The following is a 13286-nucleotide window of genomic DNA, read 5'->3' as shown; positions in this document are numbered from 1 at the left end:
CCCCGACATAGCTTGCTGATGGGGGGGGGGGCATAAGGTCTGTCTGTGAAGAGTTTGATCTGTGTAGCATGCAGGGTAGACCTTCGTTGTAGTTTCGTACACCTCACATGCACTCAATATCATGGTTAGCATATGTAAATTTTGCTATTATTAATTCGTATACAGAGTTTAGTGCCGACCTAATTTCTGTTCTTGAGGAGTTAACTATAATACCATGTTCCTGAATTGAGTCATTTCGGACGTGAACTGTCTGACCAGGGAAAATTGTCTAAGCACCAAGTTTTATTCCTGGTATTGTCACTTTTTATTCGTAATAAGTGTGACCATGATCGTTTCTCCCTTATATGCAGCAGTGTTCTATAAAGTAAAATTTAGCCAAAATTTGGCACAAAGCAGGTGATAATCGGCCCGTATCTCTTCTAATCTGAGTATTATGCTAAGAGTTAAGATTTCAATGTAATATTTCCACTCTGTGCGCTAGTGCCCTTAGGTAATGCATTAATCCTCATTACCAGGTCCCTCGGAGGGACCTTAAGCCGTCTGTCCTCTGGTTGCTTGATTACAAGCATTCATGCTCTCTCTTAGCAATCAGGTAGAAAATTACCACCATGTTCATCATCATCATCATCACCATCATCATCATCATCACCACCACCATCATCATCATCATCATTATCATCACCATCGTCATCATCATCACCATCATCATCGTCACCATCATCACCATCATCATCACTATCACCATCACACTGTAAAAAAAAAATCTCAATTAGTTAACAATTAATGTATGTAAGTAGAATTTATCATTTGTGATTATTTCTCGATTTTTTCAGTAGATTTACCTTGTCTTTTAATTTACTTGATTTACTTGATTTATTTGGGTGCAATATACATTTACGAAAATTCACGTATTGCTAGCTTGCTTCGATTAAGTAAATTTAAATCCAATTAGGCAAAGATAATTATTCCTTATAAAATCATGTTGAATGTACTTAATTTTGTCAATTAACGCCTTATTTAAATAATACCTGCATATATTCATTAAGAGCAAGTAAATGTTGAAATCTTTATATAACTGTCATATCTATTTGCGTTTGAAATTGATTTGGATTAGGGTGTGCAAAATGTTGTATACTTTTGTTGAATCAAAGAAAGAGCAGCATTAAATAGTCACTCATCATAAAATTTCAGATTTCTTTTTAGGTTCTCGGAAAATGTTAATATAATTCTCACTGTTTTATTTGTAAGGATGAACCGGTCGGGTATAAATATAAATGTCAGTACCTATCATGTACAGGTAAGTGACAATGCATAAAGTCTAATACAGTATTAGAATAAAAGATATATAAGAAGAAAAATAATGCTACTGAAAGTGGGACGATGGGGGACTTTTGAATCACGAAAGTCCACTCCCATATTTGCTATATATATATATATATCAGTGATTGATTGAATGAAGTTGTTTTAATTTAATTTACTTGAGTAAAATGGATGCAAAAAGGATTAGATTTTACTTAAAACTGCCAAACTTATATTTTTTGGGAAAAAAGACAATTTTTGGCCTCAATTTTATTGAGTAATTTCGAATAATTTTTTACAGTGCGCCATCATAATGATCAAGAGATGTCTTGCAATTCATGCAGTGACAATCCGGGGGGCATAACGTATGTCTTTGATGAGACTCTTTAGCATGAAGGGTAGACCTATATACATTTCACTCACTCTTTGTTACAAATTGTATTTGTAATTTTTGTTATTGTTTTGTAGTATCAAGTGTTCAGTGCTGGTCTAATTTCTGTTCTGAAGTAGTTGATAGAACTATAATAACATGCTCCTGAATTGAGTCATGTCGGGCCTGAATCTTTTGACCAGGGAAATTTGTCAGACTCGGAGAATACAAGTTTTGATCCCCGACATTGTCACTTTTTATTCATAATGGACCTGTCCACGATCGTTCCTCCCCTATTTAGTAGTGCCTTTATTAAATTCTTACCCCTATTTTGCACGAAATCGATGCTAACTGGCCATTAGCAATACATCTGTTTTCGCAATATTTGAAAGTACATTATTTTTTTGTATGTATACTGAGTAAAAAAATATCAAGCTCAGATCACGACAAACCCCAACCCCTCCTCCTTTCGAGTTCAATCTCACAAAGGCAAGCATTTCCTCATTATTTAAATTGAAATTTGGAACAATCATACGAACACAGATCCAATAAAAGATTTCGGCGCTGAAAGACGTCTTACTCTCCCCAAAACCTGCATTATAGACGACTCATCAACCATGCATATTCCTTACACTTTCTAGTCAAATTGACTGTTCGTCAAATCCCCAAAGTGAGCCACCATCCCGGATATGGATAATAGGCGTAAGAACGAGCTGAAATAATATCGGTTTTACTTTAGGGAGACAAACCGCCGAACCGAATCCAATCTGACCGATTTAATTCATCTCAGTGATCCCGACATACCCACTGAACATTACTCCGATTTCGAGTACCCGATTATATTCCAAATTCACAACGCAAACCGGCGCGCCGCGGCGCCTTCGTTTGATAGTTGATTCTCGCTTCGTGCAATAATTATAGGGAGAAAGTGAACATGACTTTTCCATTAATTGACAGTCCGCTAGCAATCAACTAATTTACCCAAGGAGAATATATGATTGTATCATTTGATTGTATTATTTGTATTATTCACTTCTTCCAATTAAATTATAATTAGGAGAAAGTGAACATGACTTTTCTATAAACTGACTGCCCTAGTAATAAATTAATTTAACTCAAAGAGACTATAATTATGATTGTATTGTTTGAAAAAATAGTGCCTTTGACCTATTCATGCTCTTATACTGATTTATACTTAATTATTGAATCTGCCAGAGAGGTTTTTTTATTTTATTTTATTTATATGAATGCTTCACTCGGTTTTCTTGTTGGCCATGGAATCATGTAGCTTCGTAGTCGATTGCTGAAAAAAAAATGAATCGAATAATTTCTATCCTTTATTACTACTCGTCGAATTTATTTGGTATGAAAGGAGTATGACGCCCAAAATGAATAATATAAACTAAAAGCCTACCTGAGGGTGGGGCGGTAGCGTTTGACAGATACACTGCAAAAACTCCGGTGTGATTTAACACCAGCCCGGAATCTATATATGTCAACACCAGAGAAGTGTTAAACAACACCAGTTTCGTTTTGGTCTAACACCAGATAGGTGTTTATACAACACCAATTAGTATTAAAACAACATCGGTTTGATTACAAACTGGTGTTGTTTCAATACTTCTCTGGTGTGGACATATAGATTCCGGGCTGGTGTTAAATCAACACCGGAGTTTTTGCAGTGTAGTGGCCCGACACCTGGGTGATCTATCACCCGACTTTTTCTTGTTGTTGGAAAATATATGCCCCCCCCCCTCCGACGAGGAGTTCCAAGTAGGCCACTAAAAACTATATGATTCCCAAATGCTTGTTGATCCTTTAGGTAAACGCCGTGGTAGTGAATTGGATACCATAACAGACATACTTCCAAGGGGTGAAGAAGTGGAAACTTCAAAATAGTACGGAAAAGGAATACAAACACACACATAAAGAAGATCCAAAACACAGAGTGGAAGAGTAGTTAGAAATATGTGGATGAACATGAGGATGAAAAAAAAGGGTTTCGAGATGCACATTCATAATCATCATTGTCATCATCAGAAAAAGAAGAAAAAAAAGGAGAAAGATGGAGATGAGAAGGAGAAGAAGAAGGAGAAGAAGAAGAAAAAAAAACGACATGAAGGAAGAGGGGAGGAGAAGAAAATGAAAAAGGAGAAGTAGTAGAAGAAAAATCTTGATGACGGATGATGTAGAAAAGTGATTACTTATTCCAAAAGATGCCATCGCCCAAAGCAAAAATATTGAATAGGGGATGACTGATTGCAGAAAAGCTTTGCATTTCATCATGTCCACGACTACTGATAAAGCAAGGAGTCATGTTAGAGACGTATCGTACCGAAACTGAACTGAAAATGCTTATGCTTGTGCAATATTATTGATAACTCACAGTTAACTGTTTCGAATAAAACAAAAGTTTAAAAAAAATAAAAAGAACGGAACGCAATCAACCAGAGTTTTTGAAATAGCAACCAAGATCATGATGATCATGAAATTTAAAAACTCTTCATTAATTGGCGTCTTTGGCGAACGTAAAAACATGTTACTATATATATATACTCATATCATTTGCGCTTTGTTACTCAAGTTGAGTTTTCGGGTGAGTTTATGGTAGGCTGTGTATTCTGCGAAATAAACGGTCATTATCTCTATGTGCACTCTCCATCTACTTAAGCATTATTTTTGTACTTGTGGTCATTGATGTATTAGGTTATCTAGATGATTTTTGGAAAAACAAAGTAAAATAATTGCTGACATAATGATTGGAAACACGTAGGATACAGGACGACTTCGTCATTAGAATGACAAGTATGATTAATTGTATACAAGTAGAGGTCATCTTTAAGTTATTCAATTTCAAAATCATATAAAGTGTGAAACCCATTGAAATATATATGTTTCATTTTATCATGATGTATGATTTAAATCATATCTTGGTCATTAAGGTGCTTATTGTGGTAGCCGTATACATGCGCGAATTTGAGTATATTAAACGGATTTAGTGCTAGTACCCGGTTAAAAATGGTTGTTAATGGCAAATGGATGTGATATCACTAACACAATTCAAATGTCTAATATATAAGGCCAAGATTACAGTCTTTTTGTTCTATTAGGTCATTTTGATTTAGAAAATCCACTCTTCTAATATTGTGATGTTTTGCAATTCATTAGCACTGTCTGTGGATTTTTAATGATTTGATTGATATTTGCTGTGTTGATATAGATTCAGATTCATTTTGTTAATTTCATTCACTTTTCAATTTCAAAATACAAATCAATTATCAATAACATACAGTTCAATGGGCGCTTTATAGGCAGAATGGATTTTGTTAAAAGGTTAACAAGAAGGGCAAAGAAAGAAGAAATACTATGGTCAAAACACGAAGCCTTTACCTCAATTCAATTAAGGAAGAATGACGTCAACTTTACGTCACCTTGTCCCCCTCCTCTCTTCCCCTCCGCCCCCAGCTATGCCGCGCGCCTGCAAGTCAATGAACGAAAAGCAAATGTAATCACTGAACATAATAACATTAATTAATACCCATTGAAATGAATTAACAGATAATTGTATGATTTAGAGTAAAATAAAACACGAAATGATTGATACTAGACATTGTATGGGAAAGGTCTTTTAAACACTGACCTTTAGCGAATTTCAGCTATACAATTTGAATTCTAAGAACTATGGGAGAAGTACCATTTTCATAAAACATGAAAAGAAAAAGTTTATAATTTCAAGGAATATAGATTTATTATGTATGCCACAAACTTGAGCAATTAGGCACTTGGGAATTCTCCGCGCAAATTAAAAATATCAAAAGGGGCAAACATGATGGACCCAAGAAAAAATGACAAAGGACAGAATGATGTATGTTGATGGGAGAAGGATGTAAGCAAAATGTAATAGCTAAGCAGGTTCTTTGGTTTATATCCACTCTATACCTTTACTATTAAAGGGGGAGTTCACCGTCCCTGACGAAAAGTTTGCTGTAGAAATACAAGAAAAAATGATAAAAATATTGGTGAAGGTTTGACGAAAATCCATTTGAGATTAAGAAAGTTTTAATGCATATCGTATCACTAAAAATTTGTATTGAAAGTTTTTCTCCGGCTAAATCTGAAATATCAATCTCGTTGTTTCATCATCTACGTTAATGTGCTTTCTCTTTCATGTTTTTTTTTAAGGAATTAACTGGATATAGCTGAATGCGATTGAATGTAGGCTACTTTATTACCGTATGCCATTCTCTTTATCAATTTTGTCTACATAATTATCATAATATACATTTGGACGCCATCTTACATTACGAAGCTGTCATCTTAGATCTGTACCATTATAACATGGTTATTGCTTGATTCGGATTTGATGACATATACCCACATTAACTGGAGAATCTTGGAAAGAGCATATATATACCATCTGCCATATTTTCAACTTTAAGCTGCATAATTATTTAAGAGTACCGTATATTATAGAAGTAATATAGGTGAATGTCCATCGTAGTTGCAGTTACTTTTTCTTCGAAATTGCAGGCACAAGTTTAACATGGTATGACCGCCGTCTGTGCACTATAGATAATGGGCGAGGGGGCTAAATTATGCTTTATTTGTTTCATCACAGTTTCAACGTTCGATTTTTTACTTATTTTTTGTTCATTTCAAAGTTTTATGTTGGTCAGGTTAGACGCCACTGATAGATATCCGGAATTTACTTGAACAAAATCTTGAAATTTTGCATGAAATCGTCTTTCAAAACGTCCAAAGTCCTGAAAACAGGTATAAGGTTATGGAAGTGAAAGCACAGGACTCAACTAAAATGAATAGATATAGTCGGTAACATCGTGGCACATAATTAAAGTATATTGGTTAGAAACCAGTTGACAACTCAAAGTCAATGGATGCACTCAACAAGTTTTCATTCTCAAGTACAGGGGAAAGGACTCGAAACAGCTAGTACTGTTGGTCCCTGGCCCCTTCTTCTTCAAGGATAGGTGTTGTTTCAAGGGCTGATTGAAGTGCTTGAATTATACGTCAAGGAACTACAAGATAATAAACAACCGGGCTTTCCTAGTAGTACCATCCCGAACATATATAATCATGATAAATAATGATACAAAAATATAGCAGAACGAATATCGACTTGTTGATTCGCTGAAAACCAGGGACGAGAATTTCCTGGTACTTGCATGAGCCCAGGGACGGTGCTGTAGTGGGGCAAGGGGTGTTGGCCCCCTATGGCCCGGGGGTGGGGGGGGGGGGTACTCGAATTATAACATGATACGTATGTCCCGCGCCATGCAAACTCGGGGTCGGGGGCTCTGGAACTAAATCTTGGTCTTAAAATGGGGGTCTCCGGAACGGCCCTTGGATCAACAATATTGCTAAAAATGTAATGCTCATCAAAATTACAGGGTCTCCGGAACTCACGAAGCATGGTAGCGGCTATGGTAGCGCACTGACCAGGAAGAGAAACACAAATTTGAGGGTCTCTGGAACGGGGAAAAATAGGAATTTCAATTGTTATCTAAATTGGTGATGCTCTGGAACAGAAATTTAGGTTGAAAATGGGGGTCTCGACCGCGGCACATACGTATCATACATCTATGTTAAGTAGCCCCCCCCCCCGGCCCTATGGCTGTTTCAAATATAAAAAAAAGGAGGTGGATGAAAAAAAAGGGGAAGAAAGGAATGAAGAAGAGCATAAAAAGATATATGGGTCGTGAAACTCTATTGTTTATTCAGTTTAGGAAAACATTGGGTCACCATCGTCGTGCACCTCTAGCAACATATCACGGTTCCGCCCCTGCATGAGCCGGTGTTATTGTCAGAGACGACCAGACTTTCTCCAGAGTACTAGTATTATATTAGAATACAAGCTGCCACCTTTGAACTTGAGCTATATCAGCCCTCGACATCTTGTCCGTTCATTTTATTCTTACTGTACTACAAGAAAAATAACATTACAGGATGTGTTTTCATGAGAATATTTAATCATCGAAATTATATGAAACCCTTGTGATTCTTGAATCATTTTTTTTCATTATTCTCGAAATATTTGCCGAACCTGTGTAATGGTGGTTCGTCGTCATTGCCTGTATTTCGTTTTCAGTTCTACAGAATCTCAAAGAATGTTATATACATACTATCATTTCGCCTCTCAGCTTCTACATCTCGCCAAATAACCGACGTGTTTGACGACTCTTCCAACCCCCAGCGGAAACTATGCGCACTTTGCACGCATAAAATGCTTTGGCGTCAGATATTTGCCATTTTTCAGACACTCCTATCCTGTGCAAACCCAGTCTCTAGAGTTAAAAATACATACTTCATCAGCTCTTGAGATACCTATATTAGACCATAAACATAAATCTTGACCGATATTGCTCTGGTATGGAATACCCATGTTGATACATGGTTGCGGTGAAGGTTTTAATGACCAAGATATTTCATTTTCGTGGCTTTAGACAGTGACCTGCTTATTATTTTGACTGGCGTAGGTAAGTGTGTTGCTTATTATATACTTCAATATTGACATTGAAAACGCATATACATAAAACTTATCTTCCTCGAATTAATTCAGTCTTGAGGGCGTTCACATAAACAAGCAGTTAGTTGATTTAGACTTTTAGAGGATTTAATCGACCCAAATGAATATATATTTCCGGTAAAAGCGACCTATACTCCGAGAGAAGAATTTCAAATTTGTCTCTTCTTCATTTCACTACTTCTCTTTTTGAGTGTCAATCATAATATGTCAATAATAATAATAATTTAAAACACAACTTGACATATATAACTGAATCGATCGCAATCGTTTGTTAACCATTTTAACTGGTCCGATGTCATTTGATTGCAGATTGAAAGGAATATAGTGTTGATAGCACTGAGCGAAAATAAAATTGACTGAAATAAAAATGAATTTTCGCTCAAATTCCCCCTCCCCCGCCTCTCTCTCTCTCCCCCTCTCTTTCCCCTCTCTTTCTTTATGATTATACCATACTTTTCAAATATAATTGCTAGCAAAAAGGCATCATGAGATGGCTTGTATCTTCAAACAGAAGGATCTCAGTAAGGACTACATAATATTTCGTAAAATTCAGGAAAACTAAAAATCAAATTGACTTACATCGTGACAATGGTAAACTTATATGAATATTTTCTGCATGGTCACGTAATCATTTTAAAATGAATGCCACACAAAGGAGAAATCAGCTGATATGGGAAGTAAAGAAATTTCAAGAATGCTCTTATCCATCCAACATCAACCCTTATATCTTAACTAAACAGAATAGTCGGACGTCGTTACGAGGTTTGCTGTCCAAATGAAAATGCATTTCGTCACATTTGTTTTAATGAACGACCGATGTAAGGTCTAAATTCGACAGCGAACGATATTGCGAGGAAAGGTCAAAATTTATTTTATAAAATTCCTTTTTTTTAACTGTGTGGATGGGACATATTCCTGATTTTGGGTACAACGATGTCATTGATTTGGTAAGAGCAAGAAAACCAAGGTAGCTCATCCTGCTCATGATAAAAGGATTGTCGGTATCTTCAAGTTTTGAAGAAAAATGAAAACGCGCAACTCACAAACCATGCAAACGATAGGAGTCGTTTTCTTCAGTGTCTGAGTTATTTTCTCATTTAATTTCATTTCGTTTATTTCCATTTACAACGATGGCACTGTACATTTAAAAATAAGTAAACTTAAAATAAATACATTTTCTACATCGAGATTGCTATTCAGATAGGACAGGATGGAGGAGGCTGCTTAAACAACGGAATTGTAAAGTGCAGTGTCCATTAAAAATATTATTTTAAATAGTAGGTCTATAGACAAAAAAAAGTAATCCTATAGACTACTCCCTGGAAAGTATTCACATACAAACTCCCAAGCTTTCAAGACATACCAATTACCCTACTAAAACCAATCTGGGATTCGAACACAGTACCTTTGTTTTAGAGGGCGCGAGTCAGAACAAGAACACCACGACGCGTCGCGAAGCTGTTAACCTATATTTGCTTCATTTTGTCATATACATCAAAGCTATTCAAAACAATGTACGCTCGAAATATTCATTGTATTCATGATGCTTTAAAAAAATGTAGCATATAGATCCACCGGATTTGCCTCCATAATTGAAGCTTAAAGAAATGCATGGAATTAGGGGGGGGGGGGCTAAGTCTTGTTTGGCCTTTGTTGAGAGACGCGTAGATGGTGATTTTTATATGAAGTGAATGGCTCTCTTATCATGGTTATATTTCTTTCCTGTACCATCATTGATGTACGATCATGTAGATTGCTGATGAGGTCCGTTTTCGATGTGAATCAAATCATCTTACCATCACTTATTCGATGTCCCAAATACATTTCTAAGAATCAAAGTTTGAGTGCTTACTTGTAAGAAAAAACACAAATTGCAAATTTAGCCTAAAGCATGTCCATCAAGCCTATAATCTATGGGCATTTTCCCCTTGTTTTTATCAATTGTTGAGTTTTTTTAATGTTATAACAACACTTGTAATATTCATTGCCAGGAAGAAAACACATAATATTCAATACCGAAAGAAGATGTAGTTGAACGGATGAGGCGGCAGCCACCTCCTTTGATTTTTAAGTTATTGAAAAGGGGAAGAGAGAAGTAAAAGAAGAGAAGGAGGAAGAAAAGAGAGAAGAAAGCTATCAAAAAGCGGGACCTGGGTCTTTGTTGGTTAATCTTAATACCACTGATATTACATTTACTCTTAGTAGGAGAAGGTGAAAATAGATAGGGTTTTTCCTAACAAATAACTACTAACGTCCAGATCTAGACTAGCCCATCATGAACAAAGGCTCTGTCCTCCATTTAGAATTACATTTTTAGACATACCAATTAACCTACGAAAACCAATCTGGGATTCGAACACAGTACCTTTGTTTTAGAGGGCGCGAGTCAGAACCAAGACACCACGACGCGTCGCGAAGCTGTAAACCTATATTTGCTTCATTTTGTCATATACATCAAAGCTATTCAAAACAATGTACGCTCGAAATATTCATTGTATTCATGATGCTTTTTAAAAAATGTAGCATATAGATCCACCGGATTTGCCTCCATAATTGAAGCTTAAAGGGGAATGAAACCTTTGGAATAAGTAGGCTTGTGTCGAAACAGAAAAATAAAAAAATAAGAACAAAGAAAGTTTGAGAAATATCAGACAAATAATGAGAAAGTTATGAGCATTTGAATATTGCAATCACTAATGCTATGGAGATCCTCCTATTGGCATATAGGAGGGCATGTATCACAGATTTTTAAAGAATACATCATACGGATAAAGAGTTTGTATCACGACAAGAAAAAGCAGAAAGAGACATTTTGAGGGTATTTTATAGTCCATCAAAGGGAAAATTGTTCACATGTGACATCACACATCCTTGTCGCATTGCCAATAGGTGGATCTCCATAGCATTAGTGATTGCAATATTCAAATGCTCATATAACTTTCTCATTATTTGTCTGATTTTTCTCAAACTTTCTTTGTTCTTATTTTTTTATTTTTCTGTTTCGACACAAGCTATTTTGTTCCAAAGGTTCCATTCTCCTTTAAAGAAATGCATGGAAATAGGGGGGGGGGGGGCTAAATCTTGTTTGGCCTTTGTTGAGAGACGCGTATAAATGGTGATTTTTATATGAAGTGAATGGCTCTTTTTTCATGGTTATGTTTCTTTCCTGTACCTTCATTGATGTACGATCATGATGATTGCTGATGAGGTCCGTTTTCGATATGAATCAAATCATCTGACCATCACTTATTCTATGTCCCAAATATATTTCTTAGAATCAAAGCTTGAATGATTACTTGTAAGAAATAACACAAATTGCAAATTTAGCCTAAAGCATGTCCATCAAGCTTATAATCTATGGGCATTTTCCCCTTGTTTTTATCAATTGTTGAGTTTTTTAATGTTATAACAATACTTGTAATATTCATTGCCAGGAAGAAAACACATAATATTCAATACTGAAAGAAGATGTAGTTGAACGGATGAGGCGGCAGCCACCTCCTTTGATTTTTAAGTTATTGACAAGGGGAAGAGAGAAGTAAAAGAAGAGAAGGAGGGGGAAAAGAGAGAAGAAAGCTATCAAAAAGCGGGACCTGGGTCTTTGTTGGTTAATCTTAATACCACTGATATTACATTTACTCTTAGTAGGAGAAGGTGAAAATAGATAGGGTTTTTCCCAACAAATAACTACTAACGTCCAGACCTAGACTAGCCCAGCATGAACAAAAGCTCTGTGACTCTGTCCCCCATTTAGAATTGCATTTTGGAACTAAAAAAATCGTTCGTTTTGGAAGCGGAAAGATCTTGATGGGATATATCTGTTAGTGCGGCAGAGCGATGTGCACAATGATACAAGCAGAATAACTTTGAATATGGCACGTTCACTTATTCGCAACCAGTGCAGAGTTACGGTGTAATGTGATTTTTGTTGCAGAGAGTTGCCATACGAGCAGCCGCGTTCTGCAGTTAATCATGTTTCTCGAAGGGGGTTGGGACTGATGGCAAAAGAACTCCGAGAAACATTCAATTCAATATAATATTTTTGTTGTCCAATTTAATAGGTAATCAATTCATGATTGCATTCCTCCCTTCCACGGTACCCAAACCTACTGAACCATAATCATGTGCACCCTCGGTCCCTCGCTGTTCAAAGTATGAACATATTATAAAATTGATGGGCTTAATTACGAATATTTTTTTTCAATTACTACCAGACGACCTTATGAATAATGATCGTTGATGTTGTTTTCTATTTGCGATAGCTTTTTTTTTCTTCCTTTAGTCTGCGCGATTTTGCCACAAGACCCCTGGGAGTGTTTAATCCATTATTAATTGGGTATACACAAAGAGAGGCTCGGGTATAGTCAGCAAAATCATTAATTAACTCTGTCCTTGGAATATTATACTAATTTACCATTATGAGATTATGCTGCTATTTCTTAAGTACCTGTATGTACATCTAACAATCCTTAAGTATGGTTCTTTCATTGTCCTAAAGATAATCTTTGTTTAGTTATAAAAGTAAATTATAAAATCTGGTTCCTTTTCCTAAAAACTTATAAAATTTGACCCAATTTGTATGTAAAATGACTGTTTTTCTTTCAATTAAAAAAAAAAAATGCCTGTTTTAGTGCTATGATATGCGGAAATAAAGCCAAACAAACTAACAGCAATGTACCGTTTAAAGGGAAGATTTCCGATGAAACGACAACATGCATAAACTAATCCCGAAATATTATGTGAAACAGCAATGTCGACAGCTAGTTTAGCATGCGTGGCAAAAAAAAACGTTTTAATAACAATAACACTAAAATTAATTTCGAATGGATATCGGGGAAATAAAAAAAAGAGCAAGGCGTGAATGTTCCATGAATTTGTAATAAACGCATAATACAACGCTGCATTGTTCAGGAAAAGCACAACAATCAACATTTTCTCGTGTTAATAGAACGAAATTGAATTTGAACATAAAATAAAGTGTTTGCTTATATATCAGGTGGGCTTAATTTCTATTCTCTCAATGAAAGTAAATCAACTTTTAAAAATGCCGGATCCTCGGAATGCTAGATTAAA

The sequence above is a fragment of the Lytechinus pictus genome, chromosome 15 (genome assembly GCF_037042905.1).
Source record: "Lytechinus pictus isolate F3 Inbred chromosome 15, Lp3.0, whole genome shotgun sequence".
Taxonomy (NCBI): Eukaryota; Metazoa; Echinodermata; class Echinoidea; order Temnopleuroida; family Toxopneustidae; genus Lytechinus; species Lytechinus pictus.
Note: the sequence above shows the minus strand (reverse complement) of the source record.